At 47.1% G+C, this 12,851-nt stretch overlaps 1 long non-coding RNA gene across 1 annotated transcript; it reads left to right on the top strand.

Moving 5' to 3' along the window:
* Positions 1 to 347: 347 nt before the first annotated feature.
* LOC125947053 (uncharacterized) lies at positions 348 to 3,523 on the top strand. Its single transcript, XR_007468096.1, has 3 exons — positions 348 to 470; positions 1,475 to 1,613; positions 3,391 to 3,523. It is a non-coding gene; the product is annotated as an uncharacterized LOC125947053 (long non-coding RNA).
* Positions 3,524 to 12,851: the final 9,328 nt, after the last annotated feature.

Raw genomic sequence — 12,851 nt, 5'->3', positions numbered from 1 at the left:
CCTACCGCAAAGTGCCGAGAATGAGGCATTAAAAAGTTCGACTTTTGTTATTTCAAATTATCTTTGTAAGGTGGCGCTAGCATTATGGTAGCAGCCGCATTTTGTATTTTCTTAGTTAAATTAGCTAGTATTTCTGTGCTTCAGGTACCGAGTACGAAGCCACACTGAGTATTTTTCTGCATTGCACCAGCGTGTGTCGCAAGAGGATGCAGCGCCGCGACGTATCATAGCGGCTACCTGACAAAGCGAGGAGTGGCGCGACGGCTCATCGGCGTCATCGCTTGCGCCGACGCAGTCTGAGCAGCCGAGCTGACTGCGCTCTCCGCGCAGCTTTCCTCCAGATTACGTAACTTTTGAACCCGCCGTTACACTCACCGTTATTTTTGTCAGGACCAGCCGTTAAGTTCCTGACGCGTATTCGTTCATGAACTGCGGAGCGCCAGACTGCCTTCCACATCTTCTTTGCTCACGTAAGTAGTCACTGCCACTTTAACACCTGTCGTGTTTAATTATTTACGGTTTTCAGGTGGGAGTTTTAGGTGGAAGTTTTAGGCGGTAATGAAGTTTTGCAATGAAAGCGCCTTGATTTGAACTGGAATCTCTAATATTGTTTAAGAGGCATGTTTACGTCTGCGTACGTTTCTTTTATTGTGTGCGTATTCAGGTTTGCCAAAGCTGTCTAAAATTACCTCTGTGACGTTTCGTTGACCATTGATCGTTAGGATGACGATGACATTCCCGTTTGGCGCAGAATGATGAGACGTGCTACGATCTTCGCGTAGCCACAGCATTCTTCCGTCAACGCTCTTGTGCGAGATCACTCGTGTGTTTTTCCGAGCGTGAAAGATGCCCGCGAATACACGCAAAATTGCCGAACGACTGGCCGCTCGAGGCAGTTTGCGTGTATTGGCAGGTATGTTTCACACTTGGAAAAACACTTTATGTAGCTCATATTGAGAAACAGAAAGCGGTATCAGGGGTTTCTCATGTTGCTTTAAAAACTTCTCATTGACACTTTTCTTCTATAGTAATTGAGAAGTTAATCAATTAATTAGAACTAATTATCTAACTAGGCGGAATGCAAAAAATAATCTGAGTATCTCCAACATTACCTTGGTTCTGTCCTGGTACGTGGAACTTGCATATTTTTAGTATGGCTAAAGTTAAATGAAACACCCTGTATGTAGTGCACTGTTGCCTTGTTTTTTGTGACATAATCCGACAGTGTAGCTATTTACAGCATCTTTTTTTAGGATACCTAACATTTTTTGGCTTCAGTCATGCAACAAATAAATTTTGAGGTCGCACTGGCGTTTTCTTTTTGCAAGTCTGTGCAGTAACAAAATTCTGTTAAAAAAAGAAAAATTCCAATATACAGTTGTAATAGGCACTGCTGTTACATTATAAACATAGATACTCCGAGTTTATCAGCATAACAATAAAGAGTTTTTTTTTTTTGTAACTTACTTTGCAGGCACATACCTACGTGCAAGAGAGAAGGCGCGTGAGGGTGAAGACACCGATCATGTACCCTCTACAGGTGCCGAAAGGGGCAGACGAAAACGCCGCCGCCCAAAGGGCCACTACGAAACTCCTGAACTCCAAGAACCCAGGTAACTGTTATGTCATATTAAAGTCGTACAAATTAAATTTTCAGCGTGACACATATACAGTCGTATCTCGATAATTCGAACTCGAAGGAGCCCGAAAGTTTGTTCGAATTAAAGGAAGAACTTATTTCTGAAGTATTCGTGCACCACAGCTTGACGTACGAATGGAGTCGGTATATATCACGGCGCGCAAGCAGATTGGCGAGTAGGGGCCACGAGACTGCCCACGTCGGCCAACGCTCGCAGAAAACGATGCTGTAGAGAGCGGGCGGCGCCAGCACGTCGGCGCCGGGCGCGCGCGGACACGTCGAAGGTGAGGGAGGAGGGCGTCAGGGATGCTGATTTGGCTTCAGCAGAGGTGACCCCATCGCTTCGGTGGCTCCCCTCACTCTCCCTCTCAACTCCCTCGTAGCTCCCCCACCTTCGACTGTCTCCGTGCGCGCCCGCCGCCGGCCCGGCGCCATTAACCATCTCCCTTTCTTTTCCTGCCGTTGAAGCGAGCGTTGGCCGGACTGGGCCTCCGTCGTTGCTTCCGTCTGCGTCGCAGCCGCAGCGTTGAGACATCGACTCGAACACGCGTGTTACGGCGCGACGACGTAACGGAGACCTTGCCATTTGAGAGAGAGAAATTTACGCCGCGGTTCTTTTTCTTTTATTGCGATAGAAATTATATGGGCACTCCAAGCGCATTTTTGCCGCCGTCGTCGTCGCCGTGATATTCCGTATAAAGTGCAACGGCGATGAAATCGTCGCCGCGTGCCATGTGTGGGTTTTAGTGTGTGGGCTCATTTCGGTGTAAGCAATAAATTGCATATGCAAGCACTCTAGATCACAATTGATTTATAAACTGCACGAGCTTAACCTTTAACCCATTGCGTAACTATTAGTGTCACCAAGGTGAAAGTTAGTGAAACTGGGTGGAAAATTACGGCTTATGTTCCCACCTTGTGTGTGGATGACTCACTGTTTTTGTAAAAAAAATTCTTTACAAGTGCTTGGCTATGTTATTGTGTGGAGGTTTTCAAACAGGCAAGTCATAGGCGTGCAACATTTTAATGGTTTAATTACAAGCAAATGAAGTTCTTACTGTATATGCTTGAAGCAGCCGTGCTGCAAATAGTCGCTGTTACTCAAGGTTGCACTCGTCTGCTGTCTTTTATTTTTTAAGGAATCGCAATATATTTGCTCAATTTGAAGTATGCGATGTGTTTGATAGACTGGTGTTTAGGTATATACTCAAGCCTGCGCCATTTCTGAATTGGCTATGTGATCTGTGGCAAATAAAATGGGTGGTGTAACAATGCTGTCACACTGAAGCTGTGCCTTTGCAGAGCCGCACTTACCTCTTTTCCCGTACAACATTATCAGAAATGCATTATCTATTCCTTTCTTTGAATGCTAATTGGCACCTACTTCGCACATGTTTAGGAGGCTGCTGTCATCTACCAGTCGCCAACTAGTCAAGACAACAGCCTCCTGAAAGCTAGCAAAATAGCCGACACTTACACTGCTTGGCGATTGTTCATGCAACACCTTCAGTTAGATGTAAAGTATGTCTTCAAGGCAACAGAACGGAATTTCACTTGTGATCGGTTAATGTTAGAACCATGTTAAAGGTGGAATGCTCGAAAACTGTGTGCTTGGACCAATATATTGTAGTGCTGCCCATTGCCAAGATATATTGCAGTGCTTATTGCCAGTGCATTGAAAAACTAAACGTTCACTAAGAAAAGTGTGCTTCAATTAACATACGTTTTACACATGCCTAATGTTTTTGCAGTAAGAAGACCTGCTGAATTAAGGAGCTACAGCCCAGCAGCCTGTTCGAAACCAGGTTTATCAAGGTCGATACCTGTAATGGACGTTACTCGGAGGCACTCATTTAATGTTGATTGCTAGCTTGTCTAGTCGTGTTTACTTGCAATAAAAAATGTTATTGCTGTATGTGTTTCGTGTATTGCACAAGCGCAAACCTGCATGCCACCGGCCGGCGAAACGCCGCACGGGCATGGGGAGAGGGAAGGAAAGGGAGACGAGGGGGGCGGTAGAGGGGAGGGTGAAAGAAAATGGATGTCAAAATCCTGATTGTAGCAGGATTCAATCTGTATTTTTTAAATGCTTCTAATGGTCTTACAAAATCCATTTCAAGACAGGATTTTTCGAAACTACTTTAAGCAGGATTCTAGAACTTCTTGCAATAGTCATATCCGCCGGACATTAGCAACGATATACGACCGTTTATCACCTTCTAAACGGACTGCACGGATTTTTTAGTGCGTCTTTCAGACGTTCATTTAGTCTTGGCGAATCGGTATGGAAGCAGTTTTCTATCGCTTTTGTGCTAGCTGGGTTATTGCAAACCGCAAGTTTAAAATGCAGGGGGATCATCTTGCCGCCGGAACATTTTTGCGTCTAATACTGGGAAAAGTTTACGAGTGGTGGTGCGCACGTATTATCTCACTACAAGCGCTCTGTATTAGTAGCGATTAATCTTTACAAACGTAGAGCGCAAGCAGATTCAACGCCACGGCAACCGCATTCGGTACCACGCTGTTCGATTTCCGTGGAAACAACGCATCGAGCAACGATAACGCGCAACGTAATAAGGATAGCATACGCAGCTACCTGCCTTTGACACGAAAAATACCCGTCTGTCCGTCTTGTGGCAACGTGCCGCGCTGCCAATTGCCGGGCGGCCGTTGGTCTCGCGGCAATGTGCCGACTTCCCGATGTGCGCGGACTTCAAAGCATTTCTCCTGGCCACAGAGCGCTTGGTCGAGAATCTACTTCGGCACTGCTTTTCACTGCTGTGCGGAAGCATTTGAAAACGGGATCCTCCAAGACTACGGCTCACTTCCGTCCGCAAATGAAACAAAGGGATCACCGAGGTTGTGTTGCTGTAGGTTGTTGAATTAGTTCCTCGTGTCGCGAACCGAGTGGTCGCAGCGGAGCGCCAGAACAAAGAGCCCAGCTCAGCAGGCTTTTAGAACGGACTGGCGCGTGCCGTGCTTGCGCTGCTAGCACGTGCCGCCCAACTTTATTCTCCTCGCCATTCGCAGCCGGCCCCAAAGCGCCGGCCGAGAGCGCCGACCTTAGCGTCCCCGCATAGCAGCGTCTGTGGGCGCTACACTCGCATACGACGCATCATATCGGGCCCAGAAGTTCCTCCTTCGTTAATGAGCGCAATATAAAAGCGACAACAGGAGGTAGCACAAAAAAAGCCACTAAACAACGACTGCATGACCACAGAGATGGGCACGCAACATGACACGCCGCCATGTTTGTAAACAGCGACAGTGGCGACGCTACAGCCATGGTGCCTGTACAAGTTTCAATTTCAAAATATTACCTGATGATTCACTTTTGTGAATGGTGTCAGGAATAGCTTGGGATAATGCTCTAACGCTCCAATATGTAAAGGCAACTTGATATCTCATTTGTCTAGCGGTATACCATGCAACATTGATTGTACACTATGCAATCAATATTGGAGGGGTGGAGGGGCTATTTTGGTATGTAGATTCGGTCCGAACTGTAGGCTTTCGGTAAAAAATTTTGTGTTTATTTTGGCGTACTTTGGCGTTTTCTAACGCCAGTTCTTATGCACTTTACGGAAGTTTTGCTCGATTCTTTCGCCTGTAAAGTCAGACATAAAATCGTCTTTCAATACAAAACGAGCGAGCGAGCCACCTGCCTTTCCTGTCGGGTCTAGAATATTTCGCAGTACCTGTTCGAAAAAAGATTTTGTGCTCACCGCTGCACTCTTCTTGTTCAAATGTTGCAGAACGATCGCATTTTCGGGTCTGCTTCGTTTAGTATAACACTTACCACAGTTAATTGCCTGATTTTTAAGAACAAATGCAAATTTGTATTCACCTGCGGAGATGTGAACTGCTCCTGCGACGGCGCTAGCATTAGGGCGCCTCGATGCCAGCGCCGCTTACAGGTGGGGACAGCCTTTGAACCGCCCCGCGCCGCCGCTCTGGCTTTTCGGCGCCATGTTGGTTCTTTCGCGCCGGCTGTCGATCTGAACAGACGCGCGCTCCATTTGCTTTCTTGGTAGCGTTGTGGTGCGAGAGCTGGTATGTCGTGTAGTCTCTTGTGATGTTCGTGCTGGTTAATGAAACATGACGGGCTGCTTTGTCGTTCTGTGCACTGGATCGACCGCGAAAGAGCCGCGGGTATTTTATTACCCCCGCGACGTTGAACGAAGGAAGAAAAGGGCAGCGAAAGTAAAACGTGACAGCTGGGTACCGACGGACACAACGAAGATATGCGAGTGAGGATCATGATTTCGTTAAGGATAATGTCCCATTGTAATCCTTTTCATTTTCACAGAGAAGTTGCTTGTATACGTTGGCGTGCCTTTTCTAGTGATTATAAGGCTGCAGTATGGTGTGATACGACTTGCTGCAACGGTGTAGGTTTATTCTAGACGTTTGTGAATTGACTTTTGTTTGTAGCTAGAAGTATTGGGGCACTTGCTAACTCGTTTCCTGGTTACGCGATCGATGACAGTACCTACCTGGTCGACTTTTTTTCAGCAAAAATTAAACAGGCACAATGCATCACTCAGTCAGACGAGAGTGATGAGAGAAGCGACTTCATTCTCGACTTAGAAGAAGCTTCTTCTCTTGGGGAAGATGTACTCGCCCACTTGGCAGTCTTTTTGTTAAAGCCGATTATCCGCACTGTGGAACACTGCTCTGTGTGCATGCTAGCGGCTGAAGAACCTGGACAGGAACACCACCCTGATCAACTAAATGATAATGTCCAATACGTCAAAGTTTAATTTATGCAAGCAGACAAATTCTGGACTTTGTTTTTTAATGTGAGGGTGTTCTCAAGTCTTTTGCTGAAGCTCAAGATCTGAGCTGTCTGAGAAACACCATTGAAAGTACTGAAGAAAATTATTGGAAAGAATGTAACCTTGCCAGAAAACCCGTTATCAGCACAAGGATCTGATTGGAAAACTTCTTGAGCGATTTGTGTCTACACATCTCCGCATCTATCTGCGATTGTTTAACACTCCTAAAAGGGCAACTGAGTGTTATGCTAGCAAGACTGTGTTATGTAGCAGGTACGAGCGTGCAGCAGGGCAACCGCATTTTAACCAGATAACATCGCTGAGAGGTTATAAAGTGGAATTATTAGTCCTTACTTTTGTAAATAAATTGGGTTTGAGTGTTGAAGACTGTTCTCAATGCATTTTTGTTCTTCAGCAGGCACCTGAACTGCTGCAGGCCTACTCACGCGACGTCTCCTAATTTTTCTCCCAGTTTCATAAATATGACGGGAAAACCCTAAGAAGCAAGATTACGATTAAAGGAGCTTCAAACTTAACATTTCATCAAATGTACAATTCCAGTAATATTTGTGGGCCGTTTACCAGTGAAATGAGTAAATAACAATAAATGTCACAGTTTCGCCCTAAGGGCGAAGCAATGAATGCGATAGCAACACAGCAATGTCATACGAAGTAAGGTGAGCGGCTTTGGTAGCAATATGAATTGTAGTAAACATGAGCTGATTAAGTAAGCAGGTGTGCTGCGGCGTAAGTAGACCGACATGAAGAGAGACTCGATGACCACGAGAAGGCGCGTGTGAAACGGTGGTGTTGATGAGAAGCGCTTACCGTGGGCAGCGCGTGCGAAGGGACACACCTGTAGTGCTGCGCTTCCGATCTGGGCAGCATTGCATGTGTAGCGTGCGTTGGAAAATGTGGCCAGACTATTGCTAACTGAATGAACAAGCGTGGTGTGAGCGCGCACAAACAAACATGAATAGATCACACTGAATGACTGCAGCCAACGACTGTCAAAACGCTGGCAGCGAGCGCATACGCCGCGCAGCGGGCGCAGGTACGTGCGGTCTATCGCTTCAACGGAAACTGAGCGGCGAATGCACGGCGCATAAAGGTTGAGCCGTGTGGAGATAAGAGACGGTGCGCGCGAGCGAGCGACGAGCGCGGTTGTTGGCAGAGTAGAAGTGCGCCCCCCCCCCCTTTGCGCTCCCTCCGGCGCTGCCTTCCCGCTTCCTTGCTTGCGCGTGGGTGATTGAGTGCGTTCGCTCTCCGTGATAGCGCGCGTCCCCGCACGCTTCCGCTCGGGCATACGGCGCGCGGCGAAGATTTTATCTATAGGGAACCTCACGGCGACGACGACGGCGACGGCAGAAATCCGGTTGAAGTGTCTATATAATTGCTATCGCAATAAAAGGGGTAACCTCGCAAACAAATCGTGCTACCTTCAGGTTGCGATACACGCGAAAAGTGTCGGACAACCTCTTTTGAAACAAGCACTCTATGCAAGCAAACTGTTTATCAGATTGTAAAGCAGAAAATCTGCATTTAAATCGCGTCGGTATCGCCCTTAGCACGCCCGCCGCCCTTTCTTTCTGCCCAATGGTTAATCTGCAGCCGCCACACGCCCAGCGCCTCCGTATTGGAAAGAACCAAGATGGCGCCGAAAAGCGTGGGTGTCCCCACCCTGAAAGCGGTGCTGGTCATCGAGGCACCCTAGCTAGCATAAACTTGTATCGCCGTCTGCCGGAAGCTGCAAAAAGTAGCTGGTGAGGGTGGTTTGCCGCGTGTTGCCCGTTCCTAGAACACGCGGCTAACCTAAAGTCCCTATATAAGAAAAGTACCGCCATCCTTTGATAAACGCCGCTTCTCTCTCTCCTGTATCTCCGATTGGACGATGAAAGCGCGCGCTTTTCACTTCTTTATATTTTCTTTTTTTCCGCCTCGGAGCCATGTTGAAAGTCCTCTGCGCAGCCGTAGTCGCCGGCGGCGGCGCGCGCCCGGCCTGAAAGCTTCAACGTGGACTTTCTAGGTGCGCCACCATCGACTTGGCCTTCGCAAGCAAAAAGTAAAGAAAAAAGCAAGCGCTTTAGGAGAGGAGGCGGCGGAGGAAAGAGTAAATGGCGGTACTTTTCTTATATAGAGATTTTAGGCTAACCGTGCTGACCGGCTGCTTTCTGCAGCTGCCGGCAGGCGGCGACACAAGTTTACGCTAGCACCGTTGCTGGAGCAGTTCACATCCCCATAAGTGAAGGGAAATTTGCACTTTTTTCTTAAAAACCAGGGAGTTAACTGTGGTAAGTGTTATACTAAACGAAGCAGACCCCAAATGCGATCGTTTTACAAGATTTGAGGAACAGTGGAGCGGTGAGCGCAAAATCTCTATTTTCGAACAAGCGCTGAGAAATATTCAGGCACTAGTAAAGGAGGCATTCATTCAGGACCGTGTATGTTGTGGTGGAGCACGCCTTCTTGGTCACAGCAGCTCGGTGTCATTTGCCCAACCTTGTGCTTCTCGATCGAGTAGCCGTAGGTTTGGATGTCCATCGCCGCCGCAAGTCGATACGATATACGGAGAAACACGATTGCTATTTCCGTGGGTTGCATGCATGCAGTGTATGAGAGGCGCGGTGTTCTGGCGGCGATCCGCTCGATCCCAGAAAACGCACCTCTTTAGGAATGGGTGCAAAGTTCGTGACAAGGCTATCAGCAGTAGTGATTGCACTTACGGGCAAATTGCAGTGCAACGTCCGAGTCCACCGTAACAGTGACGTTATTAACCAACGCATGCAAATTGTCAACCAAGCTGCGTATCCCGCTGCTTCCACGTCGCGTCGCTTGCAGCCGTCGCTCGTACGTGTACGTGGTTTCACCTGTGATGTCACTAGCAAAGCAACCGGCTTGAGCGTTAGCGATCTCTTTGGCGTCTCTTGTCGACATCACGCGCATATTGTGCGACAAGGGTGAATCGCGCCCATTCGCAAGCCAAGAATGCCGGGGACGCAAACAGCTGTTAGCGGCGTCACGAGTTCATTATTCAAGCTTTTACGTTCGACGCTTCTGCATAGTCAATAGTTGACATTTTCGTTAATGGCCGCAAGGCATTTACTTATCTTCCACCAGTTCAGAAGTTATTAAGTTTCCTACTGCCTGCCGTGTTTTTTGCGAGAAAATACCGAGATGCATTAGTAATTATTTAATGAGAATATCCCAGAGTCATCGAGTAACAACCATTAGGTGATTCTCTCGAATACAGTATCACTGTATTCGAGAAAATCCAGTGTGTACGTTCCAGAAATCAATAGCTTAATTGAAATACTGAAACGTATCTTGTTAGTACATTCACCATGACAACTAGAGCAAAAGCTACCAAGCGCATACATATATAGTATACATAGGCGCCGACTACGGGGGGCTCTGGGGCTCGAGCCCCGCCCATGGCTATCCGAAGCCTGCCCCCCCCCCCCCCCCGCATTTCTCTCCAAAGTGTCATCACCAGAGTTCTGTTGCCGACATCATTTGCGGTTTCTTTAGAGTTGACTCAACGTTTCACTCAAAATTTTATTGTGGCTGAAAGCTTACTGCATCAGCGCGGACATGCACGGCTTTACATTCACACTTTCGCTTTATTTCTGCAAATCCTGACCATAGGACGACAAGCGCATTAGAAGCGGCAGCGGCGGCTACCTTATAAGCATTTGTTCTCACTTCAACTTTTTTTTTATTTCGACTGTGAACACTATAAACACACATACAATATATTTAAATATATACACAGGAATAAGTTTGCTACATTTTTTAAAGAGAAGGATTTAGCCAAGTAACAATTATTTCTAATTGTAAGGATAGGTTGTGCCTGGAGAATGAATACGTTGCTCTATGTTCACCTCCAATTACCCCTGCCTTGCGCTAGCGTATTCCTACTTGCGCCTGCAAGTTGGAATACGCTTGGAATACAGGGATAATTGGAGATCGCAGGGAGAAGCCTTCGTCCTGCAGTGGACATAAAACATAGGCTCATGATGCAGATGATGTTCACTTCTCACCCGCCGCGGTGGCTTAGTCAGCTAAGGCGTTGCGCTGCTGAACACGAGATCGCGGGATCGAATCCCGGCCGCGGCGGCCGTATTTCGATGGAGGCAAAATGCAAAAACGCCCGTGTACTTGGGTTTTACTGCACGTTAAACAACCCCAGGTGATCAAAATTATTCCGGAGCCCTCCACTACGGCGTGTCTCATAATCAGAACTGGTTTTGGCACGCAAAACCCCCAAAAGAAGAAGAATGTTCACCTCTCTTCAAATTGCTTTGCGTGCTTTTTTGACCCTGAAAAAGAAAAACCTACAGTCTTCAGTGGCCCCTTCAGCAGAGTCTTTTATCAGCGGCGTGTGAAATGCACATGAATGTTGTGTGTCTGAGTATTGCTACTGTTTCCAGTAGGCAATGCTAATGACTCACGAAAAAAAAAACCAACCAAAAACTGTTCTAATAATTTACAACATTTATTAGGGATGGAACCATCCCCTCATGCCTGCAGCGGTCAAAATAAAAATAATTTACTCAGTAACCGAAGTGAGTCTAAGCCGGATTCACTCGCAATCAGAAACAATAGCCGCCATGCGCAGCAGCGCTTATACTCGCACTAAACGTAAAAAGAAGAAAAAAAAGAAAGAGACGCAGTGTCGCCCGAACGGCGAAGCATCGATTGCAATAGAAAATCAGTAGACAGTTATATGAAGTAATGATAGTGGTTTTATCGGCCGTATAAACTTGCAAACATTTGCTTACTAACTGAATTATCAAGCATGTTGTCAGCGCGCCCAAGCAAACATGAACACAGCACACTCGATGACCTCTGACACTAACCGTCAAAACGCTGGCGTATGAAAGTGCGGCACCAGCAGCAGCAAGCAGTGATCTTTGTACTGTCTATTGCTTCAACGGAAACTGAGCGGCAAAAACACAGCGCGTACAAAGGTATTAGCCGTCTGCGGATCGCCATCAAGATACCGCTCGCAGATTACCGCCAAAATAAAGCGCGCGACCCGCGTATGTAGTGCTCCCCAGGCGCACGGACAGCCGCAGTCACTACAAACTAGCAGATACGCGCCGCGCTTGTCCCCCCCCCCCCCCCCCCCTTTTTTTTTTTCAAAGCGCACGCTTTATCGATAAAGTGACCGCGCGTTCAAGACTTGTACTCTGCGCATGCGCTGCTGCCTTCTCCTCTGAGCCTTGCAAGAACCCTAAGCTTAGCGCGCTGCCACTGCGCTGTCTATAGTGATGTCTTCCCAGGCAGCACATTACATGGGGCCAACTAGGGCCGATGATGGTTTTCAGCCGGCACTGGCTGGGCCGCGAAGGCCCACCGTTGCCTCTGTAATGCCAGTGCTGGCAAAGCCACTGTAACAGACATCCAGCGCTGGCCCTACCGTGCCGGTGAATGCCCGTTAATGGCTAGGCCGGGCGACGCAACTGGCTATCCCGGGCCTGTTCTGCCGTTAGAGTGCCCTCATTGGCTGTACATCTCCAAACATTGGTTAACAACGTCCGTTCAAAGCTATAGGCATAGCCACATTGTTTAGCAGTTCTGATAGACCCTTAAATATTGGCCTGTCAAACAGAACGGCATTTCAATATTACTTTTCACGCACCATTCGCTGGCCAATCCTGATTATATTTGTTATACAGCACGCAATATTTATTTGAATTTTTCACCGCTCACTCCAACTGCAACGAGATCACTCGGGTACTTTTTTTTGTTTCTTACTAAATTATTATGTATGTTCTGCATATTTTTTTTATTTTATTACAAAGGCTGTTAACTTTCGCGTAATTTTATTTATTGTGTTGAATCATTCAATCGGAGATTGTTTACAAATTACAAGTGACACAAGGGCACTCAATTATAACGCAGCAATGCGCGTTTGCCGTGTGCATCCTCGATAGGCACAATAACAAATTCAAGGGAGTGTATAATTAAAAAGCATGTGCGCTTACATGCGCGTCGTTTAAATAGTGTTGCGGGTAGTGAATTTCAAAATACTGCATAACTTTATGGTGCAATCATCTGTACCGCTTGCCAGTAATGCCCTTGCTAGCAGAACTTCTGTAGCGGCTGTAAATTTTATTGCTAGTACAATACAAGTCATTTTGGATGACTGCTCCCCATATTATTTTTCTGCATAAAGAGCATATCGAACCGTGTAGTAGTGTATCCTGCGGCCCGCTTCATTAAAATCTTAGGTGCCTTTCCCGGAAAGCTCTCGTGCGTGCTTTTTTTTTTTTGATGCCAGATGATATTTTCAGACCAACTGGCACAGTAGGCGTAAAGTCCTCCCCGCAGAAAGAACCGGGGAAAAAATGAAGTGGTGCCATGTTGGAGAAGAGGTTTGTGCTGGGCTATTGGAGCATATTTCAAAAAAAAAAGCACACACAGCGCAT

Source organism: Dermacentor silvarum, chromosome 7 (genome assembly GCF_013339745.2).
Source record: "Dermacentor silvarum isolate Dsil-2018 chromosome 7, BIME_Dsil_1.4, whole genome shotgun sequence".
NCBI classification, from domain to species: Eukaryota; Metazoa; Arthropoda; class Arachnida; order Ixodida; family Ixodidae; genus Dermacentor; species Dermacentor silvarum.
The sequence above is the reverse complement of the archived record's forward strand: the minus strand, read 5'-3'. Positions and strand labels throughout refer to the sequence as shown.